We start from the raw sequence: 8056 nt of genomic DNA, 5'->3' as shown, positions 1-8056 counted from the left end.
AAGATTTCACACATTTTTCTCTGTGTCAGTCTGTAAGTCACGAGTTAAAGGTCATTGCTCTTAAGTTGTGATGATATTCATAATGTAGCACAGCCTCTCATACCTGCATTCAGGTGATCTATCTGATAGATTTACTGTATTGATTTTAACATCATGAGTCTTTGTAATGAAGAGAGTGAAGTTATGTTCTGAATATTCTGGGGTTTGTCTTTCTTCAGAATCAATGGACAAAACCAATAAAACAACTGACAGAAAAAATGAATAAATGTAGTGTTCAGTGTTTGTCTCTCTGTTGGTGTTTCTGCCTCAGTTTCTCATTATAGTAGCTGTATGGATCTGGTAAGTAAAAATATCAAGTAAAACTCAAAACTGCATAACATAAAGTGAATATTCTGATATGAATTCAGATTGTAAGAGTGTGAATTTTGACTCTTCAGGTTTTTCATCAGCATGAATAAATTGAACTCATCTAAAAACAAAACTGATGACAAACAAATAGAGATGAGAAATCTGTAAAGAGAATCTTCTGTAATACAATAGACTAATGGTCAGATTTTATAACATTATCTCTTTCTATAGGCCAGTTTACACTGATCAAACTGACAAAACTTCCTGCTTTGCTACTGTTCGGACGCTTTTATTTGCGCTCTGTGCTTTGCGCTTTTGCTTTTTCGCTTTTATCTTTTGATTCAACTACCAGCAGTTCAGCACAGTGCTCAAACTAAACAATTGGGCACTCACACTAAAACTACAAATTCCTGGAACTATATTGATATTTGGAATATTCAACAACTTGGGGTTTCTATCATAGCGGTCTACCAGTCTGCTATTGCCGGCAGCTGACAATCCTAAAACAGGACAACACAGCTGCCCACACTCAAACAGAAGAAAAGAAGAAAAAATGCCTTCTTTTGGATCTCAATCCACCTGCTGCTCAAACTGCCACAGACTTTTACAAAAGATTGCAGTTCTCGAAACAAAGTTACTTGTGGCACTGCCGACCCTGCCAGAACATACAGCGGAGCTTCATCGAGGTGCTTCACAACATAAAGCTGGTGAGTCCTGTGAACCTAATGCTTTTAACCCTCTGGGGTCCGACCATTTTGGGACACTCTCAGAGGTTCTGACATGCTCTTACATTTGGTCTTTTTTCAGTTGCTTTAAAACATAATAATGGGAAGTGTCTCATACCACTGCGTTCAGCACAAACTGGGCTAAAATATTATATGAGCTACATGTATGTACATGTTTGTATTTTTGAGAGAAAAATGTTTATGCGTGGTTTTTAAAAAAGCAAAATTTTTTAGTCACTGATATAAGTCCACAAAACCCATACTAAACATGTTTTAACAAGACTTTCCTAAACATAATCTAGTAGTCTACAGTTTTTTCTTTAAAATGATGTGACAATCACCATGCCTACTTATTCACATAAAACAATGTATTGATTTAGAAATTGTAAGACACTTTTTGTTTAGACGGGCCGTATGCGAGAAGGATTGATTGACAGCAAGCAAACAAAGGCTCGCATAATGAGCTGCATAATGAGGCAGGAATGTGAGAATGAACTACAGTGAAGAATGTGATGACAAATGTATACATGTTTGTTTGAGGTTTATTAAGTTAACAATATAATCAAAATATAAATGATGGTTAGTAGGACATTTTAAGTTTATTTGGAAAGAAACCCTATTCAAAAACTTTGTATAAACTAAGAAACTGATACACAACAGAGCTGTAAACTTCATGTGGCTCATGTTACCATATAACTTTATGTTCAAAAAGTGTTTTTCCACTTCATAGTTTTGTACTGATGAGAGAGATGCAGACCTCTAAGAGAGTTATAAACAGCTGTTAGCATAAATTGTCCACAGAAATACCCTTACTTATATAACTGATGGGTAAATATCACTGATACTACATTCATATAAACTATCTTGTACATAAACTTAATGTCAGATAAACATCTGCAGCAATTAATATAAAAAGCTGTTTTCAGATGACTGTTTTCAGATGCCCATCCCCTTATCGTCTAGCTTCTGTTTAAAACGTGTTTCTGTAAGCGCGTATGAACTTTAAAAACACATCGCATGTGCGCGAGCTCGCGTCTCCGTGTAACGCAGCGCTCATAAAAACGGTGTCGCGTGTAAAGCGCAATGTATGGAATTACCTTGCATGTAAACAATATGGAATCATTTTACAGCAAATCCCGCAGTGCAGCATTTACTCAAAGTTGCCATGACAGATACAAAAGTGAATAACTGTGTCTTAACACTGTACAACATGTAACAGATATCCGCCATTATGGGAGGTCACGCGTACTCGTTTGTAAATAAGCATGTAAACATGGAATCATATTACAGCACACACTTAAAAGATACAGCAGTTCAGGCTTACTGAAAGTTTCCATGAAGGATATAAGTGAATAACTGTGTCTTAACACTGTACAGCATGTAACAGATATCCGCCATTACGTGAGATCGCGTCCGTTTGTAAACAATACGAAGCGTGTAGTCTGCTAAGGTTGCTTAACGTTACTGTATGTAGGCTGAACTGCACAAGCCATGAGCATATTAAGTTACATGATAGCAAATATAAATGGTATAAATTAACTGTTAACGTTACTTACTTCTAATCCAGCAGTGCGTTCTCCATTGTCCTTCTTAGGTAACGTTAAAGATAAATGCTTCTCTTCCTCAATGTCCAGACATAAATGAAGATATTCCTCACGTGTGTGAATAAAGTTTATAATCCAAACATGCGGTAAAAAGTCTTTAAATCTGATCAAACTTTACGCTTTGCTTGTTATGGTTGAACAGCTCGTGTCTTCATTACCATGTCAACAGCTGTGGGCGTGACCAAATTAAAGATAATGAAGTCAGCCAGGAAAAACGGTACTCTCTTTACTTCAATGCAGATTACATAAACTGGCAATATTTGTTTTCGATTATATTTAGCTTGTTTAAAAGTAGACATTTCAGGCTTTCTTTGGATGTGTGTATCATGCTTGTGTGACGAGTAATCGCGGAGTTTCAATTGATTTTTGTAACGTGTTTTGAGAGACAGCTGGCGGAGACAGAAATGTCTGGATGGACACCCTGTTTATTTTCTTTATTTGACAAAAACACAAAGATCTGTTGTTATTGTGAATGAACACATATTAAAGAAGACCCTTTACCGTTTCAAATGATGTCAAACACGTAAGTGTATGATTATTAATGATGGAGTATTTTAAGTTGATTCTGCCATGATAAGGAAAAAACGCGTCAAAACGCGGCCCCGCGTTTTTGGACCCCAGGGGGTTAAAATGTTCTAATGTAACTAAGGTCTAGTCCTGGATTAATCTAATCTCTGCCTGGGAAACCAAACCATAATGTTTAGTTTGACAAGCTGAAAGTGAAATGGTTACTTGAAGGGGTGTGCAGAAGACTGACATAACACCTTCATAATCATGACATGACATGTGCTATGAACATAAGGTAGATTTAATGCACGTTTATTACAACTCAACGGCTCCTAGTGTCTTTCTACCGCTGCTATATCCTTACATATTGCATGCTGGTGTGTTATGGTAGGTGATAAGAAGGCTCTTCAAAAAGCTCCACAGATCATCACAAAGCAACAGCTGCCTGCCCTGGACGACATCTTCTCCTCACCTTGTCTACAGAAAACCCACACAATATTCTAGATGACGTTTATCATCCAGCACATAATCTATTTCAACTTTTGCCATCCAGCAAACAATACAGGTCCATTAAAATACGTGCCACAAGATTCATTAGTTTTTATCCAAAAGCAATAACCATGTTGAACACTGAATGAAACTGAACTGAAAACACATTCTTGGCTATATTGAATATTACACTGAAAGTACTTAACATTAAAGAAAGACCGGTCATACACATTGAGCACTTTACTCAATTGAATCACAGTGTTTTTTATAATTATAATTATTTTTATCTAATTATAATTCTTATTTACATTTATTAGCTGAATATTTCAGAAAACATTAATTCATTGGATGCATGTTCAATGAGAATAAAATAATTCTGAATTCACTCAATTATGTAATTTTTAATGCAAAGATGACATTGTTTGAGATGTCTTTGTTATGACAACTTGACATTACCAAGATAACATAACTTGTCTTGTCATAATTATAAAGGTGTCATGTAGGTCTCATCCTGTCAGCCACTGCTTACTGAAAAAGAAATGACTTCATTCTTTAAAAGAGTTTCAGACTCTATATAAAGACATTATTCTGGAGAAGCTGAAAGCAAGTGTCAGATATGTGCATGATCTTATCTACACATCAACTTCATTTAGGAAAAGGAAGCAAATGAGATCATCAGATCATCTATCAGGAGCTAAAACTGACAGAATCTAACAAACCACTGCTGCATGGACAGATAACTGCACAACAACTGCACTGTGTAAAGTATTCATGATTAATCTTTTAATTATATGCAATTTAAACAAAATATTACAATCTTAATGATTTTAGTTGTAATAACAGTTGTGTGTTACTGTCATGATGATTTTACTGTAAAGAGTCAGATCTGAACAATAATTACAGATAAATGAATTGAGGGTAACAATGAAACTAAATGTGTGTTTTTATTTCAGGAATAATAAAACTCTTCTTAGTTTTGTAGCTGGTATATGTGAGTTTCTACAAAGAGAAATCATGAACTTCAGACATTCATCACTGATCCTGCTGTTACACATTCAAGGTATGAATGTATTAAATGTGTTATATATATGTACTGAATCAATTTCTCTTCACTTATTCATAAAGAAAATTACGTCCAGGTTTGATTGTGTATCGTTGTGAAATTATTGTTCAAAAGTTGATCCTTTATATGCAGCAACATATTTTTTTCTTTCGCTGTTAATTGTCACAATATTGTTTCTATGTGAAAGTTTATATGAATTGAGATGCAACACAAATTACTATTTGATTATGCAATTAAGTTATCATAATTTTATATTATTAATTTATATTTCTTATATCCTTTTTATATCACTTCTAAAAATGCTGGATTATTTTAACCCAATTACCCAATGCTGGGTTGTTTCAACTCAATGCTGGATTGTTTAAACCGAAATGCTGGGTTATTTTAACACATGGTTGGGTAACAACAATCCAGTATTGGGTAACTTTTGACCCATCAGTGTGTTCTGTCCAATGCTGGGTTAAAAATAATTCTTAATATAAATCTCTCATCTGTCTCTATGGTCATTTTAATGAAGTTAAATTTACAGCAGGGCTTTGAACAATATTTTTTCCCAATTGGTTCGTTCCGTACAGAAACAGTATTTTAACGTTTCCAGTTTTCGGTTCAACCCTAAAATTGATGTTCCTGAACCGATTAGAAACAACAAAATAAAGTTCCCGAACCGATTAATAATGTTTCATGTCAGCTGTGGGACATACAAATAAATAGGTTGATCCTTAGGACATTAAACTTAAACTATTAGTCTACATAATTTTCCTTAAATCTCTATCTTGTCATCAAACATTACAAAAAGGCTTCATTATGTAAGCGGCATAACTGTATTTCTGACATGCCATCATTTGTTGAGTGCACTTAAACACGCACACACACATAGACAGAGGTCGAATTTCAAACGGCGCTTCAGGAAGAAGATGCAGCATAAACAGCCGCTCCACATAAAGTGAAAATTACGTTGTTTTTCAGTGCTTTATTCGCCAAATGTATTTTAATCAGTCCCTCCAGAAAAACGCGATTGTGCGATCGCACGATATATTGCATAGTCAGCTAAAGTCCGCATATTTCGCCGCATTAATTACATATTTCCGCGCACAAAATATGCGGGGCGTACATGATTTCATAATCTCCGCATTTTCGTAGCAAAAAGTCACATATATATTAGCAGAAAGTTGAAAAATGTTGCATTTACTTCCCAAAAGCGCAGCCGTGTCCTCTATTGACATGGGAACGTTATGAAGTGAAGAGTTTATGTGACGTGAACATCATTGCAGCTTTTGCAAGTTTCTGCAGTTTTTGCAAGTTCCGCAATTTTCGCAAATTCCCGCAATTCCATCGCATAAATTGCATAAATATCCCACATATTCCATCGCATTTTTTAAGAAAACGTGCCGCAAAATCAAGGATTTTTGCCCGCAACAATCACAAAAAATCCGGTTTAATGGACTACAGTATGAGACACAGAAGCGCAACTCTTTCTCAAGTTTATACATCAAGAGTTCTAATATTTGAAGGGCATAGGGATAATCACGTTTGATTGGAGATGGACCGGACATATTCAACCACATATGTGTCTGCACGTACAGAAAATTGTTTACTTTATCCCCTTTTTGTCATTAAATTGTTTATAATCAATTCAGTGTTAACATTTGCAAGCCTTTGAAACACGTGCAAATTATCAACTTTCACCCTGTCAGCATCCTACCTCCTGTTGTTCGCCTCCTTGCCTCTAGAGGTCCCCCTAGTTGGATCTAACCCTTTCTTGGCTATACAGACATAATCCCATAATTGACTGGCCCACTGGCACCATTCTTAGTTGCGGTTCTACTTGCCAACTTCCCTGTCTACCTCAGAGTCTCCTTACCACCTCACTGCACTTATGACTGTGCTATTGATCTTCTCCCTGGTTCCTGCCCTCCTCTTTATCTCATCTCAAGCGCTCAGCAATGAATGTCTAAATTAAGGAGTCCTTGGCAGCCGGCATCATCCGGACTTCCACTTCTCCAGCTGGGATGGGTTTCTTCTTTGTTGAGAAGAAAGCTGGAGGTCTTAGGCCTTGTATTGATTACCAGGGCCTCATCAAGATCACAGTTTATAATCCATACCCCCTAGCTCTCATGGCCACTGCTTTTGAGCTGCTTCAAGGAGCTTCTATATTCACTAAGATAGATCTCCGTAATGCTTACCATCTCATGCGGATCTGGCAAGAGGATGAATGGAAGACAGCCTTCAACACTCCCACAGGCCACTATGAGTATCTTGTGGTGCCATTCAGGCTTACCAATGCCCCAGCTGTGTTTCAGGCACTAATTAATGACATTCTTCGGTACCTGCTTAATAAATTTGTCTTTGTATATCTTGACGATATACTCATTTTCTTGAGGTCACTGCAGGAGCTTGAGGGGCATGTTAGCAGGGTTCTCCAGAGACTCCTTGACAATCACCTCTACGTAAAACCAGAGAAGTGTGAATTTCATGTAACCCAGGCCCAATTTCTCGGATTTATCATCACTTCTTGCCACCTGGAGTTAGACCCCAAGAAGTCAAAGCAGTCCACAACTGGCCCATTCCTGCCACAGTCAAGGAGGTTCAATGTTTCATTGGCTTTTCGAACTTCTACAGGAAGTTCATTAAGAATTTCAGTTCTGTTGTGGCCCCCTTGACAGCACTTAACAAGGGAGGAGGAACCAAGATTTACTGGGGTCTGGAAGCAGCAGGGGCCTTTGAAGATCTCAAGTGTCGATTCACTTCTGCTCCTATTCTTTTTTTCCCTGACCCAAAGAGACCCTTTGTGGTGGAGGTGGACACCTCAGAGGTGGGGCTAGGAGCCATCCTGTCACAAAGGGCTGAAGATGGAAAATTACACCCTTGCGCCTTCATGTCTCGCGGCCTGTCGGATGCTGAGCGCAACTACCATGTGGGGGATTGTGAGTTGCTTGCAGTAAAACTTGCTTTGGAGGAGTGGCGCCACTGGCTTGAGGGGGGCTCAGCATCCTTTCCAGGTTCTTACAGACCACAAGAATCTGGAATATCTCCAACAGGCTAAGAGGTTGAACCCTCCGCAAGCTCCATCGGCAAGATTCCAGTTTCTCCTATCTTACAGAATTGGCACCAAAAGTGGCAAGCCGAATGCCCTGTCCCGAGCATACTCTTCTGAGACACAAGAGAAGCCTTTGGCATAGATTATTCCTAGGTCTAGGATCATTGCATGCCTTCAATGGGAACTGGAGAGACCTGATCCAGGTGGTGGTCCCACTGGACGCCTTTACGTTCCTAAATTTGCCCGGGCCTGCGTCCTGCAATGAGGTCATGAGTCTCCCTTG

The 8056-nt window shown here is 38.0% G+C and overlaps 1 long non-coding RNA gene across 1 annotated transcript; it reads left to right on the top strand.

Annotated features, from left to right (window-relative positions):
* Positions 1-602: 602 nt before the first annotated feature.
* On the top strand, positions 603-4434 carry LOC141359315 (uncharacterized). Its single transcript, XR_012365730.1, has 2 exons — positions 603-1055; positions 4327-4434. It is a non-coding gene; the product is annotated as an uncharacterized lncRNA (long non-coding RNA).
* The last annotated feature ends 3622 nt before the right edge of the window (positions 4435-8056 follow it).

This window comes from Misgurnus anguillicaudatus, chromosome 23 (genome assembly GCF_027580225.2).
Source record: "Misgurnus anguillicaudatus chromosome 23, ASM2758022v2, whole genome shotgun sequence".
NCBI classification, from domain to species: Eukaryota; Metazoa; Chordata; class Actinopteri; order Cypriniformes; family Cobitidae; genus Misgurnus; species Misgurnus anguillicaudatus.
Note: the sequence above shows the minus strand (reverse complement) of the source record. Positions and strands in the feature narration are given on the sequence as shown.